The 25,644-nt window shown below is 46.9% G+C and overlaps 1 long non-coding RNA gene across 1 annotated transcript in view; it reads right to left on the minus strand.

The window, feature by feature from the left end:
• LOC142300891 (uncharacterized) overlaps positions 1-25,644 on the minus strand; it is a 444,271-nt gene that overhangs the window by 234,059 nt on the left and 184,568 nt on the right. Inside the window, exon 2 of the long non-coding RNA XR_012752680.1 lies at positions 8,259-8,399. This is a non-coding gene — a long non-coding RNA (uncharacterized LOC142300891). The remainder of the gene's footprint in view (positions 1-8,258; positions 8,400-25,644) is intronic.

The raw sequence follows: 25,644 nt of genomic DNA on the forward strand, positions 1-25,644 counted from the left end.
TTTCTCCACTTTTTCTCCACTTTTTCTCCACTTTTTTCTCCACTTTTTCTCCTCTTATGCTCCACTTTTTCTCCACTTTTTCTCCACTTTTTCTCCTCTTATGCTCCACTTTTTCTCCACTTTTTCTCCTCTTATGCTCCACTTTTTCTCCTCTTAATCTCCACTTTTTCTCCTCTTATGCTCCACTTTTTCTCCACTTTTTCTCCACTTTTTTCTCCACTTTTTCTCCTCTTATGCTCCACTTTTTCTCCACTTTTTCTCCACTTTTTCTCCACTTTTTCTCCTCTTATGCTCCACTTTTTCTCCACTTTTTCTCCTCTTTTTCTCCTCTTATGCTCCACTTTTTCTCCACTTTTTCTCCTCTTATGCTCCACTTTTTCTCCACTTTTTCTCCTCTTAATCTCCACTTTTTCTCCTCTTATGCTCCACTTTTTCTCCACTTTTTCTCCACTTTTTCTCCACTTTTTCTCCACTTTTTCTCCTCTTATGCTCCACTTTTTCTCCACTTTTTCTCCACTTTTTTCTCCACTTTTTCTCCTCTTATGCTCCACTTTTTCTCCACTTTTTCTCCACTTTTTCTCCTCTTATGCTCCACTTTTTCTCCACTTTTTCTCCTCTTATGCTCCACTTTTTCTCCACTTTTTCTCCTCTTAATCTCCACTTTTTCTCCTCTTATGCTCCACTTTTTCTCCACTTTTTCTCCACTTTTTTCTCCACTTTTTCTCCTCTTATGCTCCACTTTTTCTCCACTTTTTCTCCACTTTTTCTCCTCTTATGCTCCACTTTTTCTCCACTTTTTCTCCACTTTTTTCTCCACTTTTTCTCCTCTTATGCTCCACTTTTTCTCCACTTTTTCTCCACTTTTTTCTCCACTTTTTCTCCTCTTATGCTCCACTTTTTCTCCACTTTTTCTCCACTTGTTCTCCACTTTTTCTCCACTTTTTTCTCCACTTTTTCTCCTCTTATGCTCCACTTTTTCTCCACTTTTTCTCCACTTTTTCACCGTTCTTTTTCTATGGTCAGTCTACCCATTAGCTCTGCCATGCATACTGTAGCTCTACACCTACTGCACATGTTACTTTATGATTGACATCTCTTTCGTACCAGAGCTGTCTAAGCCTACTCTGACCCCATATTTGTCATTACTATATTGTCCTTGTACTGTATTATGACATTTGTATCATGTGTTTCATTTCTTGCTGTGTTGCAATTTTTTTGCTGCATCCCAATTGTACCTCTACATTGTTCGAGTTTATGTTATTGTTCTCTCACTCTTATGTGATACTGATTATTGTCATTTTTCATGATTACATGCAGATAAGTCCAATCTGACGAAGGCTCAGGCCGAAACGTCATTTGTAACTTGTTTTGGACAAAAACATATATGCTTATGAAAAAAAAAATGTTCTTAATACGGACCAATAAAGAGTGATTTTGCATTACTATCCATTGGGACTTACTGACTTAGTCTGGGAGATTTAGAGTGCCGAGGTTACTCACTAATTTTATCTATTATTACCTCTGAGCACCTATATACCAGTGAGCAGAGCTTCCTCTACAGTAGTTCTCCTGATTAGGCATGCCCTTACCTCATGAGCAGGGCATTGCAGCTTTGGTAGCAACCATTATGACATGGACTCTGCTGCTGTGGACCCGGGGAGAGTGAGTGCAGATTCATTGCACCCACACTCCTCACATGAAGGGTCCGCACTCCTAGAAAATGGGGGATACGTTCCCTGAGTGTCTCCCCCCCATATTCTAGACGGTCCAGAGTCGTCGTGGGACCCCTTTATTTTTTTTCTTACAATAAATTGGTGAAAGAGGAAATGTTTTGGGGACTGTTTTTTCAAATAAATTTCTTTTGTCGATTTTTTGTTTTTGTTAGTACTGACAGTTTATGATGTTGGGTATCTAATAGACGCCATGACATCACAAACTGCTGGGCTTGATCTCAGGTGACTTTACAGCTAGTATCAACCCGATTTATTACCCCGTTTGCCACTGCACCAGGGCACGGGATGAGCTGGGGTGAAGCGCCAGGATTGGCGCATCTAGTGGATGCGCCACGTCTGGGGTGCCTGCGGCCTGCTATTTTTAGGCTGTGAAGGCCCAATAACTATGGACCTTCCCACCCTGAGAATACCAGACCACAGCTGTCCGCTTTACCTTGGCTGGTGATCCAATTTGGGGGGGACCCTACTTTTATTGTGTAATTATTAATATTTATAAAATAATTATAAAAAAGAGCCTGAGGGGACCTCCACATTGGATCCCCAACCACGGTAAAGCTGCCAGCTGTGGTTTTCAGGCTACAGCCGTCTGCTTTACCCTAGCTGGCTATCAAAAATGGGGGGACCCAACGTAATTTTTTTTTTTAACTATTTTTTAAATAGAAAAAATTAATGGGCTTCCCTGTATTTTGATTGACAACCAAGGTAACGGCAGGCAGATGGGGGTGGCAACCCATAGCTGTCTGTTTTATCTGCGCTGAGAATCAAAAATACCGCGTAGCGCTACGTCATTTTTTTAAAGATTTATTTTTACAGCACTGTGATGTCCAGCAATCAAAATACAGGGAAGCCCATTTTATTTTTAGTTATTTAAATAAATAATTAAAAAAAATATATATGGGCTCCCGCTGCATTTTTTGTATTGCTAGCTAAGGGTAATCCAAGCAGCTACTGGCTGCTAACCCCCACTGCTTGGTGTTACCTTCACTGGCAATGGAAAATCCAGGGAAGCATTTTTTATTTTTTTTGCCAAAAAACTACAAAAAAAGGACGTGAGCTTCGCCATATTTTTGTATGCTAGCCAGGTATAGCAGGCAGGTGCTGGAAGAGTTGGATACAGCGCCAGAAGATGGCGCTTCTATGAAAATGCCATTTTCTGAGGTGGCTGCAGACTGCAATTCGCAGCAGTGGGGCCCAGAAAGCTCAGGCCAACCGGTGGTGCGGATTCCAATCCCCAGCTGCCTAGTTGTACCTGGCTGGACACAAAAATGGGGCAAAGCCTACGTCATTTGTTTTCTAATTATTTCATGAAATTCATGAAATAATAAAAAAAGGGCTTCCCTTTATTTTTGGTTCCCAGACGGGTACAAATAGGCAACTGGGGGTTGGGGGCAGCCGTACCTGCCTGCTGTACCTGGCTAGCATACAAAAATATGGCGAAGCCCACATAATTTTTTCAGGGGGCAAAAAAATTCTGCATACAGTCCTGGATGGAGTATGCTGAGCCTTGTAGTTCTGCAGCTGCTGTCTGTCTGTATGGAGAAGAGCAGACAGCAGCTGCAGAACTACAAGGCTCAGCATACTCCATCCAGGACTGTATGCAGAAGTTTTTTGCCCACCAAAAAAATGACGTGGGCTTCGCCATATTTTTGTATGCTAGCCAGGTACAGCTGGCAGCCACGGGCTGCCTCCAACCCCCAGTTGCCTATTTGTACCCGGCTGGGAACCAAAAATATAGGGAAGCCCGTTTTTTTTAATTATTTCACTTATTTCATGAAATAATTAAAAAACAAATGACGTGGGCTTCGCCCTATTTTTGTGTCCAGCCGGGTACAACTAGGCAGCTGGGGATTGGAATACGCAGCACAGGTTAGCCCGAGGTTTGTGGGCGCCTCTGCTGCGGATTTCAGTCCGCAGCCGTCCCAGAAAATGGCGCTCTCATAGAAGCGCCATCATCTGGCGCTGTATCCAACTCTTCCAACAGCCCTGGAGCCGGGTGGCTTGTTGGGTAATCATGAGTTAATACTGGCTTTGTTTTACTAGCCAGTATTAAGCCAGAGATTCTTAATGTCAGGCACGTTTGACCCGGCCATTAAGAATCTCCAATAAAGGGTTAAAAAAAAGACACCACACAGAGGAAAAATACTTTAATAGAAATAAATACACAGACACATTAGAGACTCCATCTTTATTACCCCCTGTCAGCCCTCCACGACCCTGCTCTTCTGTCTTCTTTCTTTCTAGTGTAGTAGTAGTGACGATTGTAGTGAGGAAGGATGAGATTCACCAGCTCATCACTTGGGGCTGGGGAACCTCCATCCTCACTACAATGCTCACTACAATCGTGCAGCAGCGTGCAGCCTTCACTCCGTGAGTGATCACTGCTGGCTGCTAGCGGTAACGCTGACAGACGCGTTACCATAGCAACGGTGCTCTCGGAGCCGCGGTTAGCGGTGACGTCACCGCTAACTGCGTTGCTATGGCAACGGTGATCTCCGTTAATGACCGGCTGTGTCAGCCGGTCCCTAACGGAACGGGGAGTCGACCGTGTGCTAGAGCATGTCGCCGGTACACGGCGATACACATATGTGCACCGTGTACCGGAGAGATGCACTCGCAGGTCCTACATGACGTGTCATAGTCATGTGACCAGTCTGTAGCCAATGAGATAATAGCCACATGACTGGTCACATGGCTATTTTGACGTCACGATAGGTCCTGCATCTCTGCTGGCAGTGCAGGTCACCGGGAGGATTCAGCGATCATCGGATGGAATAGCGGCAGGAGACAGAGTGCAGAAGGGATCGCGAGGACCGGTAAGTGTTATGGCAATGTTTATTAACTGTTTGTGTACATTTATAATGCATTTTTATGTGTTTGTGATTGCCTCCCATTATAGCCTATACGTTCGAGTTCGGTTCGTCGAACGTTCGACGAACTGAACTCGAACGAGACCTCCGTTCGGCGAACCACCTCGAGCCGAACCGCGACCGGTTCGCTCATCTCTATTCAAGACTACTCAGGTCTCTTCATCAGGCATGGTATAACACAAAATCTGAAGAGTCACATATTTATGGCCACAATAGTTTGCCCCCTTGCCATAGTGACAGTTCTGCTTCACATGACTCGTTTGTTTTTTTTCACTGCACTATTCTATGACCTGTTGTGTATAAATATGTGACTCTTCAGATTTTGTATTATACCATGCCTGATGAAGAGACCTGAGTAGTCTCGAAAGCTTGCTATTATTACCATCTTTTCAGTTAGCCATTAAAAGGTATCAACTACTGAGGACTCTCAGTTCTTTTAAACAAACTTTTTTTTATCTCTACTGGCTAACATGGTACAAAGATATATTTTGCCTGTATCAATATTGTGAAGGCACTAAAAAGTACCTCTGCTTACAAATGCAGTTCACTGCGAAATTTGGAGCAGACATGAAAAAGCACTACAAAGACCCTTTTTAGCTTGTTCAATAACAAATTTTCAGCAGCCACCACTAACAAAATGTAAATGTATTTCCCTTTGGAATTTTGAGCAGGAAATTAAAGTTGGCAAGAACCACTTTTTAGATACTTCCCTATCAACTTTTTTTTAGGCCAGGCACTAATAAGTAACAATACTTAGAACTGAATGCAGAATTTTGCACAGGCAATTACATTGCCAAGAAACACTTTTTACATACTTCCCAAGCAATGTTTTTAGGCCAAGCACTAATAAGAACAATACTTAACTGTGTTTTCAGAATTTTGAATTTTGAGCAGGTAATTAGAATTGCCAAGAACAACTTTTTAGCTTGTTGTCTACAGCTTGTAGTTGTTACAGCAGGCCAGGCACTACAACCTAACAATACCTATAAATGTGTTGGACTGTGTAATTTGGAGCAGGCAGCAATACATAGCAATAGCTATTTAGATGGTTTACTGGTAACTCTTTAGCAGGCACAATAAGTACCAAATCCTATATTTTGTTTTTTAACTTCGTTTTATTAACAACATAGTTAAATCAGACATGGCACATCACAATTGTGTATAACATTATACAAACCAGGCACAAAAGGGAATTAAAAAATATCTCAGGAAATCTATAACCTCAACAGTACCTGGAGCAAAATTGTTGTCTACTCACGTTTACATTTGCACATTCAGCAGGTTCATACAATAAACACACAGATAACTTATTCAATATGGTCTGAATTAATCAAAACCAAATAACATAAAGTGAATCCAAAGGAAAATACAACAATAGTAACTACAAACTATCACTATTTGCCGCTGGATAGTGTTCCGCATTCGAACAACGAGAGGGATTATTAGTTGCATATTAACCTCTCTCAATCCTCTGTGAATGTGCTGGGAGAGGAGTTCAACAGGTCCCAGATTTTACTGAATTTTTCTGGAAGCCCCCTGTTGTAATAAGGTATGATTGGGTTGACTAATTCAACCCAGGATCTTACAGTCGGATCTAAACTGCTTATCCACCTCAGGGCTATCAATTTCCTGGCCATAAACAGTGTTTCCCTAAGGAATATTCTCACATAGTGGTCCCATGAATACTCCTCTAGTATCCCAAATAGACACAGTAAAGAGTCACATGACACAGGCATCGACACTATTGATGAGAGTAGAGAAGTCACTTCCCGCCAGAACAAAGATATATTTGGACAGCTCCATATCATGTGCGTAAAGTCTGCCCCTGAGAGGTGACACTGAGGACACTCAGACGTTCGAAAACGGCCCATATTAAACAACCAGGTGGGGGTGAGGTATGCCTGATGAATAATATAGCACTGGATCATCCTATTACTAGCGGATGGGGACACAGTAGTTGGGAATCCCAATGCCTCCTCCTCACCCTGCATAGACGGAATCAAAAGTTTCTATTTTTCCTGAACCAGCAAGGAAACTGACTTCACGCCCACCAATAACAGCTAAGTGTATATTACCGATATCAAAGCCTGGGGTCCTTGTGATTTCAAATAACTATCATTGGAAATGACGATATTAATTTCCTGGCTCCCGTTTTCTGTAAGTGGGATTGGATCGCCGTCCGAACCTGAAGGTACCTAAAAAACTGAGATCTTGGGACATTATAGTCGGTTTGAACCTGTCCAAAAAATTTGAAGGTGTTGGTTCCCAGGGTAAAAAAATCCCCCAACATAAGAACATTGTGAGCAGCCCACATCTGCACTGAGGGATGACCTATCAAGGTGGTGATAAATTATTCCTCCATAATGGGAGCTCCGCCACCGCCTCCTCAAAGTGTGCTACCTTCTTAACCTGTCGCAATACTGATCATGTCAACTTGAGGACAGGCGGCAGCCTCAGTACGCATGGCCCATCCGACTCCAAGAAGCCGAACAGACAGTCCGCACCGGATCCATGTGCCAAGTGATCCTCTGAGTTAGGCAATAAACAGCCTGGCATCCAGGGGCCCAATGTCTTAAGTTGTACCACCAGGTAATACAGGAAAAATTCCGACAGGGTCATCCCTCCTAGCCCATTGGATCTCTGCAGTAGATAAACGAAGTTTAGGCTTTGACTTTCCCTAGATAAGAGAGGACGTGAGTGAGTTAAGCGGGGAGAAGAAAGACATGGTACCACTACCACGCTATGCTGTAAAGTGTAGCTCAGTTTAGGAAGCAATATAATTTTGATCATGTTTATCCTACCGTGACAGAGTGACAGTTTGACCCATAAATTGTATTTGAGTTTGACATGATCCAAGAGTGGGAATACATTTACTTGAAGGCAGGACCGGACTGGGACTAAAATTCAGCCCTGGCATTTGGGGGTACACAGGTCCACTTTTTGCATGGGGAATGTGTAATATCTTTGTGCACTTGTAGATTATGTAACACGACCATATAGCATGTAGTCAAGGCTGCGCCCAGTATTACATCTCAGGCCTATTTATTGCTCTCAGTAGCAGGACCTGGTGAAGCCTCTATTTTCCCTACAGAGCTGGGTCTCAGATAATGAAGAGGATGCCACTCTCCATATAATGCTGCTGTTATATAGCTGATGGGTAGGAATACAAAATCAGATCCCCCTGAACTAATATTGATGACCTATTCTACAGATAGGTGATCAGGGAAGCTGTAGTTTTCACTGGTGATAATTTTGGACACACACCACTTGGTGAATGTGCAATTACATTTTTTGGGGAAGATCCCACCATGGATACTACTATGAAAAATACTGGAATGACTATATGCATCTACTTGCTGTGCAGAGGTTCAGGCTTTTGAGCATCTTTTACCAACTTCGGGTTTCTAAAACTACCAAGTGATTAAAAGACCTGACCGCTTCATTCTTCTGGTGTTTTCCACTTGGACAACGCTCTGTACTCTACAATGCAGATCAATGGGAAGTCTCAGAAGATGCCCGGAATCTACAACTCCCAGCTTGTCCTTAACAATGGTAAGGAGATGCTGGAAATTGTTGTTATCAGACTCCGAACCATACAGGAACCACAATACTGATAAGACACAGGCAATATCACAAATAATCATTTACATCCAGGTACCTTTATAGGGGACATCTTCTGAGTTGATTCCATCCCCTTTTGTCTCCACGCAGTACAGATGCCATGATGAAGTTTCATGCCCACTGCTCGTCTCTGAAGCCCTCCCTCATTATTCTTCAGCAGCACTTCTCCACACAGCACCTTTAAAAATAAAAGTATCATTATACTGCGAACTAACAGAATTAAATAGATGGGTAGAGTGCTCAAAAAGGGACTAACATGTAATCTCAACCCTATTTTAAAATGTGCAATTTTTATTAATATTCATTAAAATGTACCCACAAACAGACACACAAACATATAAATGAGAATGGATCACGTTATCCTTGTAAATAACCAAGGAGTTTTATATATACACTCACTTTAGGAAAGGGAAGGGAAACTAATATAGTCCTATAAGGGTAGTGTATCCCTACCTAACAACGGAGGGTATGACACCATAAGTTACCGGGCGCCCCCGTTCCACGTCGGCTCTTCCTCTCCCTGACCCTGATATAGGGATGGGATGGAAAGCCCTATAGTGGTGCTTGCACAGTACAATATATATGAGTTCCCAAATGGTAATACTCCTCCCTGTATTGTTTTTCTTAGATTAAGAAGGTATCAATTTACTGATCTATAACCAGGAATTCCTATTCATGATACTAGCACTGTACAAGACGTATAGACTTCTATTCCTAATAAATTATCTTTATGCAAGATAGTGATCCATAAGAGTTATTTACAACCACATATGTTACAGGGTGGTATACCCCAAAAGTATATTACAGTCACCTAGAGTCATATCACAAGGGGCTCAGATAATTTCTCCATTATGCCCCAGGAGCTGAAAGAAAAATGGGATACAAACACCCCTGCAAATTACTGTAAAATAGAAAAGGTTGCTCCAATCATATTCTATATAATATAGTATAACAGGGAGAAAAGATGAATTACTTCCCTGAGAAGCAGGAATCCAGGCCTGGCCACTCGTTTTCCAGGACCAATGCACTATATTGCACTATGGATTGAACCCGTCTGATATTAATAGGGGTGTTTTTCCCAGGATTAAACCCGGCTTGATCTGGATGCACTATATCGAATATAACGGAATTAAGTCGGGATGCCAGTATTTTAGTGAAGATCTTATAGTTAACATTGACTAACTATATGGGTCAGTAAAAGCTGCAATCTAGTAGGTCTTTTCCTTCCTTTCTCAATATGACAATATCCGCCTCATACAGAGACGTAGGTAGGGTCTCACCCATTGAAAAATGCAAAAAGACCTCTAGTAGGACCGGGGCCAGGGCGTCTCAGTATTTACCATAGAATTGTATGGGAAAGCCATGTGGGTCGGGAGCCTTTCCCCTGGCCAAATCTTAGATGGCTGTTGTTATCTCTTCTATTTTGATGTCTGCTTCCAAAAACTCACTGTCTAGCAGCACTGGAAGCAGGACCATCCCTAACGAGCAACATTCACAAAATGGTGCTGATGCAAAATTTCCACAATTTATATGCACACAAACATGTGACTTAAGCAGCCAATCACAGAAGCCCTTCTGTGTGAACCTTGTGGATGTTTGCTGCACCATGATTGGCTGCAGTAACATCCAGAAATAAATTGCCGAAAAAAAAAATGGAGCTGCGCCATAAGGCTTCTCCCGGTCCCGAGTCCCCACTTCCCTCCACTAATTTTTCAAATCCCCACGTCAGACAGCACCACAATCCTATAAAAAAAAGCAGAAAATGCTATTACAAAAGCATTTTTGGAAATGCGACCAGTGTTCGGGGACAGAAAATGAACAAAACAGAAGCTCGACGACTTTCGGGAAAAGTGCTCAGGATTAAAAAAGCCCAAACAAACATGCTAAGGCTCGTACCAAATTTGAAATGGCGAACCTTTACCGAACAGGTTCACTCATCTCTAGGAGTGGGAAACATATTGAATAGATTTCTATTTTTCCTTCCTGCTGGATATACAGTGTTTCCAGCTTTGTTTCAAAATGTGGCACCAAAAATTACATCAGCAAGCATTCTTGTTTTCTTCCGTTCTTGCCAAACAAATGAAAATATTTTTCTAAATTTACGCTTTTTGATTTCAATGATCTGTCTTACTATTTATAATAATTCCACTTCTCCTGTGTGGTTTAACCCCTTGTATGGCCACAAATGTCAAAACTATAAGGTGCTTTGAAACTCAGACTATGTAACCTTTTTTAGTTGAAATATGTTCCCTATGGGCTCATGCGCATGCCAAAACCGTGTGCCTCTTTAAAATTAGCTTTTCAGACACTGATGGAAAAATGTCATTCTGTCAGTATTCTCAATCAATAATAAAGTGACACTTTTACGTTTGACGTTTTTAGCCATTAATTTAAGGATGACAGCAAATATAGATTCACCTCCTATTGCCACGGTTTAAAAAATGGCCACCACTGAAATCTTTATAGTATTTAAGTATGGTACAGTATATAACTGCTGAACGTTTACTATGATTTAAATGATTTGTTTTGCTACTATTAGGGTATATTCAGAAATTTCTGCAACTGGACCATTAATCTAAATGGAATTATTTGATAGTCGCCAAAAAGACAGCATACAGATGAACACAGCTGGTTTCAAGTGCAACAAATCTGTCACATGTAATTATAAACTGATGACATTTATGAATACTGGGTCACAGTAGAATTGTACACCTATTACAGCAAAGCTTTAATTTTCTATAATTCTTAAAAAAAAAAAAAAAAAAAAAAAAAAGCTATTGTGTTATTGGTTGGTTTTCTATGGGCAACAAAGAGTTTTTTGTGAGATAGTTTTCTTGAATCTCCCTTTTTCTTTTTAGATCTCTATCACGCAAGCATATAATATTTTACATCTGTAATACAGATTCACAATAGCGGCGTGCAGTGAGACAGGATGCATCAGTACTACCTCGGCAATTGTTCAGGGTTTTCATCTGTATTTGTATTCAATGCTTTTGATAACGGATCAATTTTTCTATATAGAAAACAATAGCAATAAATGCAAATATAATTTTGAAAATTAATAAAGTACAGTTGTAATACTGAGGCAATAGTGATACATATGTAGCGCCCCATGTGGCAGGTGTTTTAACCTACCCGTTGCTGGGCCGGGGGTGCAGATCCTCTGCGTCGTCACGGGGTGGCCTGGCCCGGTTCCATTGCCCCGAAGCGTACAGGAGGGAGGGAAGGAGGTGTATGGGAGGCAGGATGGAGGATGGGGGTGGTAATGACGGTTTAGGAAAGTCTATTAAATGATCATGACACCACCTGTGGTACGCGGCCAGGGATGGGGGGCTGCTGCTGCATGGTCTCTCACTGGGGCATATATTGGGTGCAGCCAGGATGGTGTCTCTCCCCACAGGTCGAGCGGGAGTATGGCGGGGGTGATGGTAGTCCCTGTTGGTGCAGCAGCGCTAGGCGAAGGCGACAGTAAAGGAGAGGCAGAGGCAGGGGCTGCGGTTCCAAGTATTTTTACTCACAGGTAGTTCAGGCGCTTCCCTACATAACCGATCTCTGCCACGATGGGCTCTAGCCGATCCCAGATAGTCGGCGGTAACCGCCGGTGGTTGTGAAAGCCATTTAATGAAGTATCCCTTGGTTGCTATCCGGAACCCAGGCTGAGCCTCCTGCTCCAAGCCACGGGCCCACGAAGAGAGAGAAACACTGATGATGGAATGGGGCAGCCAGGTGTTGTGACCCTCCACGGGTAGGGGGAATACCCCAGGGCTCGGTGATTGAAGGGGAGTGCTGTTGGATGCAAATGGGTCACTTGCGTACTCATTCAGTCCATTAAGCTGACACCGACAACTGGGTAAACCAAAGTTCTGGATACCGCTGCCGCGAGGGGAACTTGGTTCAGGTCCCCAATGGTGCTGCCTGGTGATCCGTGACCTGCCTCCTGGCACTAAGTTTACTTCTTTGGTGGTCGCAGTAGTGGGAAACTTGCCGGGTCCTGTTCCCCACTATGGATAAGTGTGGGAGCTTGCTCTCAGGGTTCAGGCTTGGGATTTTCTGGACCGTTTTGAGTGGAAAGTCCTATCCCCCTCGTTGCTCTAGTACCCCGATTTTAGAGTGGTTGGGAACTGATATTGAAGGCTCCGTTCTCCTCGGGTAAATTGTCAGGTTGCCTGAAGCTACACCCCGATCTAGGTTCCACGTACCCCGTCGTACCTGGGTCCCAGCCTGGTGATGGTGCAAGGCCGCCGGCTGTCCTCCTCGACAGTTCCGTGCCCCTTGCCACGATCCCCTGCAACCGGGGATCCAGCACCTCTAGGCCCAGACCACCGTCTGCCACCTAGATTGCTTCCCAGGAGCCCTGCTCCTGACTAGAGATGAGCCACCCCCCTGCAGTTCGAGTTCGGTTCGGTTCGACGAGCCGATCGACGAATCTCTCAAACCCCATTGAAAACAATGGAAGGCAATCACAAACACATAAAAACACATTATAAATGTACACATACAGTTAATAAACATTGCCATAACACTTACCGATACCCGCGAGGCGTCCTGCACTCTGTCTCCCGCCGCTTTTCCATCGGTAATCGCTGCGTCCTCCCGGTAACCAGCAGTGATGCAGGACCTATCGTGACGTCAAAATAGCCATGTGACCAGTCACGTGTCTATTATCTCATTGGCTACAGACTGGTCACATGGTTTTGACGTCATGTCCTGTCCTAGGTCCTGTCATTGCACTCTCCGGTACACGGTGCATGTTTATGTATCGCCGTGTACCGGCGACATGCTCTGGCACACGGTCAACTCCCCGTTCTGCTTCCCCATTCCATTATTGACCGGCTGACACAGCCAGCAAATAATGGAGATCACCATTGCCATAGCAATGCGCCTGTTAGCGGTGACGTCACCACTAACAGCGGCACCGGGAATCACGTGATCAGAGCTCCGTTGCTATGGCAACCCGTCTGTCAGCGGTGATGGTACCGCTAACAGCCAGTAGCACTGATCACTCATGGAGTGAAAAGCCTGCACGGGGAGCAGCGTCTTTCTCCCATGCAGTGCTGCTGATGGAGCAGAGCTGCATGTGTTGAAGGAGAAAGAAGACAGAAGACCATGGATCGTGGAGGGCTGACAAGGAGTAATAAACATGGAGTCTCCAATGTGTCTGTGTATTTATTTCTATTAAAGTATTTTTTCTCTGTGTGGTGTCTTTTTTTTTTTATCCCTTTATTAGAGATTCTTAATGGCCGGATCAAACTTGCCTGACATTAAGAATCTCTGGCTTAATACTAGCTAGTAAAACAAAGCTTATATTAACTCATTATTACCCAGCAAGCCACCCGGCTTCAGGGCAGCTGGAAGAGTTGGATACAGCGCCAGATGATGACGCTTCTAAGAGAGCGCCATTTTCTGGGGCGGCTGTGGACTGCAATTCGCAGCAGAGGCGCCCAGAAAGCTCGGACTAACCTGTGCTGCGGATTCCTATCTCCAGCTGCCTAGTTGTACCCGGCTGGACACAAAAGTGGGGTGAAGCCCACTTGTTTTTTTTTTTTAATCATTTCCTGAAATTCATTACAAATAGGCAGCTGGGGGTTGGGGGCAGCCGTACCTGCCTGCTGTACCTGGCTAGCATACAAAAATATGGCGAAGCTCACGTTGTTTTTGTTGTTTTTTTTAGTTTTTTGGGAAAAAAAATAAAAAATGCTTCCCTAGATTTTCCATTGACAATGAAGGTAACACCAAGCAGTGGGGATTAGCAGCCAGTAGCTGCTTAGATTACCCTTATCTAGCAATACAAAAAATGCAGCGGGAGCCCATATATTTTTTTTTATTATTTATTTAAATAACTAAAAAAAAATGGGCTTCCCTGTATTTTGATTGCCTGACATGACAGTGCTGTAAAAATAAATCATTAAAAAAAATGACGTAGCGCCCCGCGGTATTTTTGATTCTCAGCGCAGTTAAAGCAGACAGCTACGGGTTGCCACCCCCATCTGCCTGGCGTTACCTTGGCTGGCAATCAAAATACAGGGAAGCCCATTAATTTTTTCTATTTAAAAAAATAGTTAAAAAAAAAAATATGACATGGGGTCCCCCCATTTTTGATAGCCAGCTAGGGTAAAGCAGACTGCTGTAGCCTGAAAACCACAGCTGGCAGCTTTACTGTGGTTGGGGATCCAATGTGGAGGCCACCCCAGGCTCTTTTTTTATAATTATTTTATAAATAATAATAATTACAAAAAAAGTAGGGTCCCCCCAAATTGGATCTCCAGCCAAGGTATAGCTGACAGCTTTGGTCTGGTATTCTCAGGGTGGGAAGGTCCATAGTTATTGGCACTTCACAGCCTAAAAATAGCAGGCCGCAGGCGCCCCAGGAGTGGCGCATCCACTAGATGCGCCAATCCTGGCGCTTCACCCCAGCTCATCCCGTGCCCTGGTGTAGTGGCAAACGGGGTAATAAATGGGGTTGATACTAGCTGTAAGCTCACCTGACATCAAGCCCAGCAGTTTGTGATGTCATGGCGTCTATCAGATACCCGACATCACAAAATGTCAGTACTAACAAAAAAGATAGACAAAAAAAAATGTATTTGAAAAAACACTCCCAAAAACATTCCTTCTTTCACCAATTTATTGTAAGGAAAAAAAATAAGGGGGTCCCACGATGACTCTGGACCATCTAGAATATGCGGGGACACGCTCAGGGAACATATCCCCCATTTTCTAGGAGTGCAGACCCTCCATGTGAGGAGTGTGGGTGCAATGAATCTGCACCCACTCTCCCCGGGTCCACAGCAGCAGAGTCCATGTCGTAAGTGTTGCTACCAAAGCTGCAATGCCCTGCTCATGAGGTAAGGCCATGCCTAATCAGGAGATCTATTCTACATTTCCAAACTTTTGTATTTGCTGATATTATTGCTATTCCACCTACTATATATTGGGGATAGGATCTTGGAGATGGAAAACCCCTTTAAATCCAGTTATCTTGCTGAATGAATACTACACAACAGAGCTCGCTATTTAGACATGTTTTCTTGTGGCATATAATGGACTCTCATGTTTGGTAGTCGTTCAGCAGGGCAACTATAAAATCAAATACCTCCATTTGGAAATATAGTATAGCTCTCCTGATCAACTGTGTTCTTTACCTCATGAGCAGGGCATTGCAGTTGCTTACAGATGCATGGTTACCGCCACTCACTGTGTCTGAACACAGGAAGCTGACAGCCGCTCTGTGCATGCGGCAGCATCTATTTTGAAGGAAGGGTCCGCGTGGGATCAACGCTGCACAGGTACGGGGGTCACCGGGGAACACCGGTGGAGTTATAGGGGGTGACCTGGCAGGGCCTGGGGAGGAGTTTTCTGTCGCATGTGTCATGGCACATGCGACAGAAATCAGAGGAGTAGGGTGAATGCGGCCAGCGCGTGGCCATCTTGGATTTCCGGGAGGGGGTCGGGGGGGCACTTTGGAGACACCGGGAAACCAGAGGGGACCGGGGAGGAGATTTATCTCCCATCTGACATGTTTGTTCATGCCAGATGGGAGATAAATAATTTTTTACCGGCGCTGTCATTCACTGTAATGTGATCATCAGTATACGGTGTATACCTGTGATCACGTGAGCGGGGACCGGAAAAACCGTCCTGAATCATGATCTCCAGGGTCTCAGCTATCCCTGAAACCCCAGAGATTTTTTGACGCTGGGGGGCGCTATTCACTTATTTCTGCCTGCTGTTTATAAACAGCAGATTAGAATAAGGCTAAATTCACACAACCGATCCGTTTTTGCCGTCCGCAAAAAATTTTCCTTTTTTCACGGGTGCATCCGTGTGGCATCCATTTCCGTTCCGTATACGGTCCATATGTCATCTGTTTGTCATCCGTGTGCCTTCCATTTTTTTTGCGTACTGCAAAAAAACTGAAGGACGGAAAATACATAAATTTACCCAGGATCCATAGCTTTAACCTACATGAAGCGGTCACATGTTCACTCCAGAGCCATTTTCTACTGCTTTTCACAGCATAGAGCGCTCTGGTGATTTTCCTGTGCTTGTACACTTCATATCAGTCTTTTCTGTCATTATAATGGCAGAAAGACACATAATGTCCCACTCTCCTGCATTTTGTAATTTTGCACCCTTTGGTGCCTTTCATGTGGCACTAAGGGGTGCTTAGCGTTGTATTTACCAAAAAAAAAACAAATAAATTTAAAAAAAAAATGATGTGGGATTCTCCCTATTTTTTTGCCAGCTAGGGTAAAGCAGACAGCTGCAGCTTGCAGACCACACCTTGCAGCTTCACCTTAGCTGGTAATCCAAAACTGAGGGCACCCCACAATGTTATTTTAAATTAAATAAATAATTTAAAAAAAAAAACACGTGGGGGTCCCCCCAAAATTGGATCACCAGCCAAGGTAAAGCGGACAGCTGGGGTCTGATATTCTCAGACTAGGGAGGTCCATGGTTATTGGACTCTCCCCAGCCTAAAAATAGCAGGCTGCAGCTGCCCCAGAAGTGACGCATCCATTAGACGTGCCAATCCTGGTGCTTCGCCCCAGCTCATCCCGTGCCCTGGTGTGGGGGCAAGCGAGGTAATATATGTGGTTAATACCAGATGGGTAATGTCACCTGGCTTCAAGCTCTGGGGTTCGTGAGGTCAGGCATCTATCAGATACCCGACATCACCAACCAGTCAGTAATAAAAAAAAATAGACAACAAACACATTTTTATTTGAAAAAACACTGCCCAAAACATTCCCTCTTTCACCAATTTATTAGAAAGAAAAACAAATTCAGGTCTGCTGTAATCCAAAGGGTTCCCATGACAATCCATACCATAGTCACTGTCCCAGTCAATGAAGAACAGAATGTTCCCCATTGGCTGGGAGAGCAATGCAGTGACCTGAGCTAACATCAATAGGTCAGCCCAGGTCACTGCAGGGCATGACAAGTGCTGCTGTCAGGAGTGAGGTACATTACCTGCAGAGACGATCTCCTGCACTGCTGATAGCAGAGCTGTCACTGACTTCAATGACCGCCGCCTTCACAGCCAAGTATCGCGGGAGCCTGTGATGTCACCGCTAGTCATAGTCTCATGTTTACAGCGAGAGGAAATGTGAAGCGGCAGCCATGGAGGACAGTGACAGCGCTGAGGTCGGGAGGGTGGGACTTCATCACCGCAGGTAAGCCGAGCGGGGCCATGTGTACGGAGTACGAGGTGGGTGGAGCCTAGCGGGGTAATGTGTGCGGAGTGCGAGGTGGGTGGAGCTAAGCAGGGTAATGTGTGCGGAGTGTGAGGTGGGTGGAGCCAAGCGGGGCCATGTGTGCGGAGTGGGAGGTGGGTGGAGCCAAGCGGGGTAATGTGTGCAGAGTGCCAGGTTGTTGGAGCCAAGCGGGGTAATGTGTGCGGAGTGCGAGGTGGGTGGAGCTAAGGGGGGTAATGTGTTCGGAGTGCGAGGTGGGTGGAGCCAAGCGGGGCCATGTGTGCGGAGTGCGAGGTGGGTAGAGCCAAGCGGGGTAATGTGTGCAGAGTGCCAGGTGGGTGGAGCCAAGCGAGGTAATGTGTGCGGAGTGCGAGATGGGTGGAGCTAAGCGGGGTAATGTGTGCGGAGTGCAAAGTGGGTGGAGCCTAGCGGGGCCATGTGTGCGGGCGGCGGAGTGCAAAATGGGTGGAGCCTAGCGGGGCCATGTGGCGCTGAGGACGTCAGTGCCGGGACTGCATGGCTGGGGACAGGTGAGTGTGAGTGTGTGTGTGTGTGTACATGCCGTGTGCAGGAGGGGGCGGAGCCCAGCGGGGAAGTGTCGGCTCCCTGCACACGTAACTAAGGTAAATATCGGGTTACCAAGCAAAGCACTTTGCTTGAATACCCGATATTTATCTTGGTTACCAGCTTACCGCAGGCTGCCAGCGATGGCTCCCTGCACACTGTAGCTGTAAAAAGCCCTGCTTTTGCTGATCGAGCCGTTCTGGAACGTAACTCGAACTGTAGAGCTTTTAGCAAATAGCTCGAGTTCGATCTCGAGCACCCCCAAAATCACTCAAACATTAAATTGGCAAACCTCGAACCTCGAACATCGCTCAACTCTACTGACCGCCTATCACTTTCACTTCTCAGACCCAACTCTTTCCTTCTGACACTCCTGACCTCTCCTGTCCAACCCCCGAGGTTGGCGACTCTATTCCACTCAAGCCGTCCACTGGTGTGTTTGGTGCGTGTGGTGCAGGATGTATCTAGGATTTGATTAGCTGATGTAGGCAACACCATATAGTTAGGGACCCTAAACCAAGAAGGAGGTGGATACTGCACGGGAGGGCAGGTTGTGCAATACCCTGTGATGACCTGATTGTCCAGGGGCGTCACATTCCCCCTTGGTTAAACGTAGCTCGTCCTCGAGCTACAGGACATCACAGATTTTTTTTTTCTTCAAAACTGCAAAGTGGAAAAGAAGAACATTTTTATTTACAAGGTTCATCCCACATTAGGGAGGCTTTGCACTTAAATGTTACAGTATTTTGAGTTCAGCAAATTAACAATGGAATGCTACCGGTTACGTTAGTAGCGGAAGCTCAACCTGCTCCATTGCAGCCTCTTCCTGTGACAGTCCAGTCCCTATGTCCGGATCCTGTTAACCCGCCACCCAAACAACCTGATCCGCTGCATACCTATTCGTGGGTCCATGACCAGGTTAAGGTCCCAGGAGTTGCAAAAGACGACTCTGATGGGCACAGGAGGAGCAACTGTTTACAATACACAAGTCTGTGTTGGTCACAACCAGTCCCCTGACCATGGTCCATTTTTACTACTAAACATTGTGTCACGCTCCCCGGGTCCCGACGTCGTTTCTCACTCACCGCTCCGGGCCCCGGGTCCCCTGCCTCCAGCCACACGTCCCCCTCGGCACCGCTCCCTGCTCTGGCCTCCGGCACCCGGGCGTCACGCATGTGCATTAGGGTGCGCGCGCGGTCACTGACCTCCTCTTAAAGGCCCTGCACTCCCTAACAGGATATTGCATCAGTCAGGGTCAGGTATATTAGGAGCTCCCTGCCTGGAGGGCGTCGCCTGTTCGTCGAGTTCTGCAAGCTAGAAGTCCAGGTCCCCTTGTGTCTTACTCTTACTAAAAACGTTGTCTCTTCCGTAGAGCCTGCTCTGCCTCCGTAACCGGTCCCTGAATCCAGTCTTGCCAAGAGGTCCTCCGGTGTCCGTCGGCGGGGAATCCAACCACCGTTTCGGCAGCCTGTGCCTGTCTGGTATCTCCGACTTCACCCAGCTGCCTTCCATCACACCCAGCTAACCCGGATCCCGCCTGAGCTTCCTAACCGTCACCCGTACTGGACTTCCGTAATTATCTCCGAGGACTCTGTGGCTCTAAAGACTCCGTTTTACCCGTTCCCTGTGGGACGCTACCCCGGTTCCGCTAGTACTCCGGCTACCGTGTACCTAGGCCCTCTAGTGGGGTGCCTGGACAGTCCCTGTATAGGGGTTAGCTCCAGGTTGCCTCACTGGGGGAGTCCGGTACACGGCCCAGAGGATCCACCATCACCCGGACCTAACACATTGGTGCATACATACGAAGTCCATGCACCTGGTGCACACATTCTATAATCTTCATAATAAGGAGACTTTCTCTATTGATTTGAACCTTGTTGACTAAAACACTGTTGTTTCCTAACATTACTCTATATGGAAAATAACAAACTTTGTAATACAATAAAAGAAAACACAGATACCTAACAGTTTATACTTTTACATTACAGGTACCGCTCACTTGGAGGCTGGTAATCAAAGGCGGCAGCTGGTAGAACCTGCTCGTTAACCATAGCGAGCCTCTTCACATCTAGGGCATACGAACCCCGCTCACGCCAATGTCGAGTGTAGGTAACCACCTTTCCCGGCTCCAGGTTACGGCCCGGGTTTCCCATTAGGAGATGTTGCTCTATATCTCTCTGAGTGACAAACACCTCCTTCGAGAGGCTCGCTTCTGAGAGGAAACCCCAACTTTTGTTGAGGTCAAACCGCTTTACATGGCCCTTGAGCCATGGCCCTCTGACATGGAAGGTGGCCTTCCTCAAATGCTCCTTCTCTCTCTGGACACGGGCAACAATCTCTCATTGCTGCTGATCTTGGGTCGCAGCTTTTGATAGTGTCATTCCCAGTAGGGGGTGTCAGCGTCCGGTCTCGGCTCCCTAGCTGGCATAGGCTTTAGTTATGCTTTTGCGGTCCAAACAGCCCTTGGGATGCCGCGCGGTGGTGTAACTGGCGGCTCTCCAGGCTCCACCTCCGCCATTGTGAACAAAGGAACCGAAGGCTCCGCAGCTGGGGTTGCAGAGTCCGGGTGCTTTGCCTCTAAGGACGGGCTCGGTGATGCGGCCGGTTCTGGTCGGGTCGGGGTCAGGGTGACCGCTGTCGTGTCACAGCTTCATCGGCCGGATTAGGGTAATCATCAGGGATTGGGTAACTGGGTAACTGCTTACCCTCTCTTCAGGAGGGATTTCGATCTAACAGGCTCGCATCGCCAACCGACAGATTGCTACCAGGACCTCAAGGGTGTCAGCTGGAGGCTCCTCATCTGATGCGGACTCCTCCTCATGCTCTATCACCAGCATCTCCGGCACCGACCGTACTGATGGGAAGACTCGGTAGCCGTTCCCACCAAAGCGCGGGACCCAGGCTGCCTACGGGATGCTGAAGCCCGAATCGGTCTCCTCTGATGTCAAATTAGGAGGAACAGGGACAACTTGGTCAGCTGCGGATGATTCCTCTGGGCCTGCGCAGCTTACTGCCAGGTGCTCCACATCAGGGTAAGGTCCCGGTGATGCGGCCGGGTCTGATCTGGCCGGGATTGTTGAAGCCTCATTGTGCTTCTCCAGCGGGGAAGGTGATGGGGCCACTTCTGGCCTCGTGGTGGGAGAAGGTGGTATCTTGGCCCAGTCAGCGGCCTGGGGCACGGATTCCTCAGCTGGGAGAAGCACAACTATGCTTCCATCATCCGGCACTGACATCTTTTTTTTTTCCCCTTGGTTTTCGTCACCAACCTCTCTGGAACAGGGGATCACTGAGAACTTCCGGGTCCGGCCACTACCGGTTTCCAGCCATGCTTTCTGGATGAGGGGCGGGGCTTCGGCTTCGCGCCCTTTTGCTGGGGATGATGGCGCAGTTGTTGTTTATAGGCGCCAAAAATGGGGCAATATGGCGGCAATTCAAATGGACAGTCACAGCACAGTTTGGAACAGTTCTGCAAGGCGCACATTGGATCCAGTCCTTATCCTGTTCGTGATGCCAGGTAAGATTCGAGGTGTGCCACCCAGGTGTTAGTCGGGCTGCTTTGATCCATATAAAGGGGGGGTATTTACAGGGGATAAGTTCGTGACGCCCCCTGTGGGTTGCGGTAATGGGAGTACCTCCGCTGCTGTAAGGAGTACCGGGACAGATGGAGTTAAGCAGCCAAATGTTAGTCCCTCCACAGGTAGTGAAAGCCCCAGACTCAGGGTGTTGGTAGTTATTTGGGAGAGAAGGGTGCAAGGGACCAGGGTACTCACTGTGGGTAGTCGTGGTGCTGGATGAGGTTTATAAAGGAAACACACACGCTGTAGGTAAACCAAATTCTCTGTGTGCCCCTGCCACTGCGGGGAGCCCGTCCAAGTATCCGGTCCCACCGGTGTCACAAAGTAATCCGGAACCTGCGTCCGTGCACAGTTTTGTGTCCGTGTAGGTCCCTATCGCCTGAAGCTGTAAGGTCCCGTTCTTCAGCTTTTTAAGTGAAGACTTGCTCCCAAGGGCTGGCACTTGGGACTTTAGTGGGTTAGTTTCTCTGGAAAACCCTGTTCCCCGCAGTGTGCTGATGCCCTCAGTCTCTGAGCTCTCTGGGAAGGTCCCTGAAGGTCCCCTTCCTCTGCAGGTCAATTGTCAGGACGTTAAATCGGCTCCTGAGCTAGGGTCCTGTTCCCCATTGTGCTCGGTACCGGTCAGTTCTTTTTGGATTTCTGGTGCCGACAGTCCTACAAGAGTATGTCTGTCACACCCTTGCTCAATGTCACTGCTACCGGTCCCCGACTCATCTGGTCCCGGACCACTGTCTGCGACCCAACCTCGGTTCTTCTAGCTCTCCGGGAGCTCACACTCCCCAGCTCTTCTCATTTTAAAGGCTCTCTCTAGACTCTTTGTCTCTCCTACCAGCCTGCCTGACCCCTAGGTGGGTGGCCCTGTTCCAGCTAGACCAACCCACTGGTGTGTCTGACAGGTCATGATGTGAGGTGTTGATTGGGATTTGTGGCGCTGATGGAGGTGACACCGGACACCGGTTTCTGGGAACCTGGAACCGGGGGGGGGTAGGTCCTGCACCCTGCGAGAAGGATACAGTTCCATGTAGCACCATGATGTATACAGGGGTGCTACACACGGTTTCCCATGATATAATGCCCTGCAGCAATCAGTTCACATGGATGAACCCAGTAAATCAGGAGAGAATATCACAGCCAGTATAAAAGATAGAGTGCAGTCAAGGAACACTATTTTATGCTTGTATGGTGTAGGGAAAGGAATTCACTGCACACAGCATAGGGATAGAATGTGATTGTGGTGTAATACTTCAGTACTGATGTACCAGATTGAAAATGTAAGTGTTGCGGGGGGGGAGGGGACGCTGCGCTCACCCACTGCTCGGGTCCGGCTGCTGCTGCTGCTCGGTCGGTGGCTCGAGCGGTGGGCCAGATCCCGGGGACTCGAGCGGCGCTCCTCGCCCATGAGTGAAAAGGGGAAATGGTATTGGGGATTTATTGTCCGTGACGCCACCCACGGTTGTGGTGAGGTTGTGACACCACCGCTGCTCTGGATGGGGATCCTGGGAGCGATGACGGGGAGCAGCTTGGATGTTGTTTTCTCCCCTCCGTGGGTAGGGGGGTTGGTTGTCCCGGGGCCCGGTGAGGGAAGAATGGCAGGCGGGTTACGGGGCCTGGTGAGGTGCAGGGTCGCGGGGGCAGCGCGGTGCCGCACGGCACGGTGGTACTCACTCAGCCAATGATGAATGCAAAGTCTCCGGTAAAACAAACGGCTGGATGGACGGGTCCCACAGACGGCTGCGGTGTTTCTCCTCCCGGTAGGTTGGTGGTGACTGCCTTTCCCTGCACCTGTGCTATGTTCACGGTTCCAATGGCTTCCCACCGGTAACCCGCTCCCCAGCTTGGATGGATGCTGAGGGAGCCCCTTTTGCCCGCAGGCTCTGGCCCTGGGAACTGTAGCCTTGGCGGTGACTGTGTTTCCTTTCACGGTTTGAGCTGTTGCCTTCAATCGGGTCTTGACTGCTGGGAAACCCCGGAGGTTCCCTTCGCTAACGGATTTGACCAGTTTTACGGCGACTCCTAGCCTGGTCGGGGTCCGTAAACCCTGCCGAATGGTGCTGGCTTCTCTTCGCTCCCCGATCCGGTACCGGCGGGCCACCGCCCATCCCCGGTCCTTACGGTTTACTCCAATCAGCCTCTCCTGAACTCACTTCCTGTTCCCACCTCCAGGACTGTGAACTCCTCGTTGGGTGGGGCTAACCGCCTGGCTCCATTCCCTGGTGTGGACATCAACCCCTGGAGGAAGGCAACAAGGATTTTTGCTTGACTTCGGTGTGCCTAGCCGGGGTGTGGGGTGTGTTGCTGTAGTACCTGTGACGTCCTGGCTTGTCCAGGGCGCCACATAAGTGAAAGTGTCAATTTGAAAATAATAATTCAAAGATTTAAGTGATTTACAGTGCCTTGAAAGAGCATTCATACCCCGTGACCTTATCAACATATTTTCACATTATACTCACAAACTTACAGTGAAGGAAATAATTATTTGATCCCTTTTTGATTTTGTAAGTTTTCCCACTGACAAAGACATGAACAGTCTATAATTTTAAGGGTAGGTTAATTTTAGCAGGGAGAGATAGAATATCCAAAATAAAATCCAGAAAATCACATTGTATAAATTATATAAATGTTTTGCCTTTTGCACAGAGAAGTATTTGATCCCCTACCAACCATTAAGACTTTCGGCTCCTACAGACCACTTACATGCTTTTAACCTGCATTAAAGACAGCTGTCTTAAATTGTCACGTGTATAAAAGACTCCTGTCCACAGACTCAATTAATCAGTCAGACTCTAACCTCTACAACATGGGCAAAACCAAAGAGCTTTCTAAGGATGGAATCACGCTTGTGCATGTAAAATCGGACCGAGTCTCATGCTAGAAAGTAGCATTTGCTCTGTTCAAGTGTTGATCAGTGTGCAATGCAACAGCAATGCGTTTCTGTGATTTTTCAATTGATTGTAGTCCATGTGCAATCCGTGTGTGATCCGCATAGGATCCGTTTTTATTCTCAGCAGCTATGTCATCTGCCATTCAGCTCTGCTACATGGCCGCTGACAGTAGACACAGACAGAGCCATGTAGCAGAGCTGAATGGCCGCTGACAGCAGACACAGACAGAGCCACACGATCAGAATTAAGTCAGATGAACTTCACCCGACTTCACTGTCATCCCGCGGCTCTGTCTGTGTGTCATGGCCTGATTTTCGGTCTCACTGGTGACCGCAAATCCCTTGAGTGACTGAAGTGATCTGCGCTATCAGCGGTGCCATCACACAGGTTACCCGTGGCCACAGCAGAAGTCCTCCACCTGAGATCTGTGGCCGCAGGTAACCTGAGTAATGTCATCGCTGATAGCGCGGCTCACTTCAGTCACTGCGGGGAGCTCACAGAGAGCGGTCGTGGTCTGTGTTCGCTCTCTGTCAGCTTCCGATGTAGCAGAGCTGAAAGTGTTGTGGGACCTCTGTGGATTATGTCAGACATGGAGGGGTATTTGGGGACTTTAATAAGATGGTGAAAGAGGTTGTTGTTTTTTGCCATTTATTACAAATAAAGGATTTTTTTGATGTGTGTGTTTATTTTCTTTAACTAACAGGTTAATCATGGAAGGTATATTGGGTAGACGCCTGCCCTGATTAACCTAGGACTTAGTGGCAGCTATGGGCTGCTGCCATTAACTCCTTATTACCTCGATTGCCACCGCAGCAGGGCAATTCGGGATGAGCCGGGTACAATCCTGGGACTGTCGCATCTAATGGATGCGGCAATTCTGGGCGGCTGCAGGCTGATATTTTTAGGGTGGGGGCTCCCCATAACGTGGGGTCCTCATCCTGACAATACCAGCCTCCAGCCGTATGGCATTACCCTGGCTGGTATCAAAATTGGGGGGGACCGCACGTTGTTTTTTTTTTAATTATTTATTTATTTATTTTACTACATGATATAGACACACCCACCGACAGCTGTGATTGGTTGCAGGGAGACAGCTGTCACTCAGCGTGGGGGCGTGTCTGACTGCAACCAATCATAGGCGCCGGTGGGAGGGGAAAGCAGTGAATACTAGATGGAATAATGAGTGGCCGGCTTTTTCAAAAGAG

Source organism: Anomaloglossus baeobatrachus, chromosome 1 (assembly GCF_048569485.1).
Source record: "Anomaloglossus baeobatrachus isolate aAnoBae1 chromosome 1, aAnoBae1.hap1, whole genome shotgun sequence".
Taxonomy (NCBI): Eukaryota; Metazoa; Chordata; class Amphibia; order Anura; family Aromobatidae; genus Anomaloglossus; species Anomaloglossus baeobatrachus.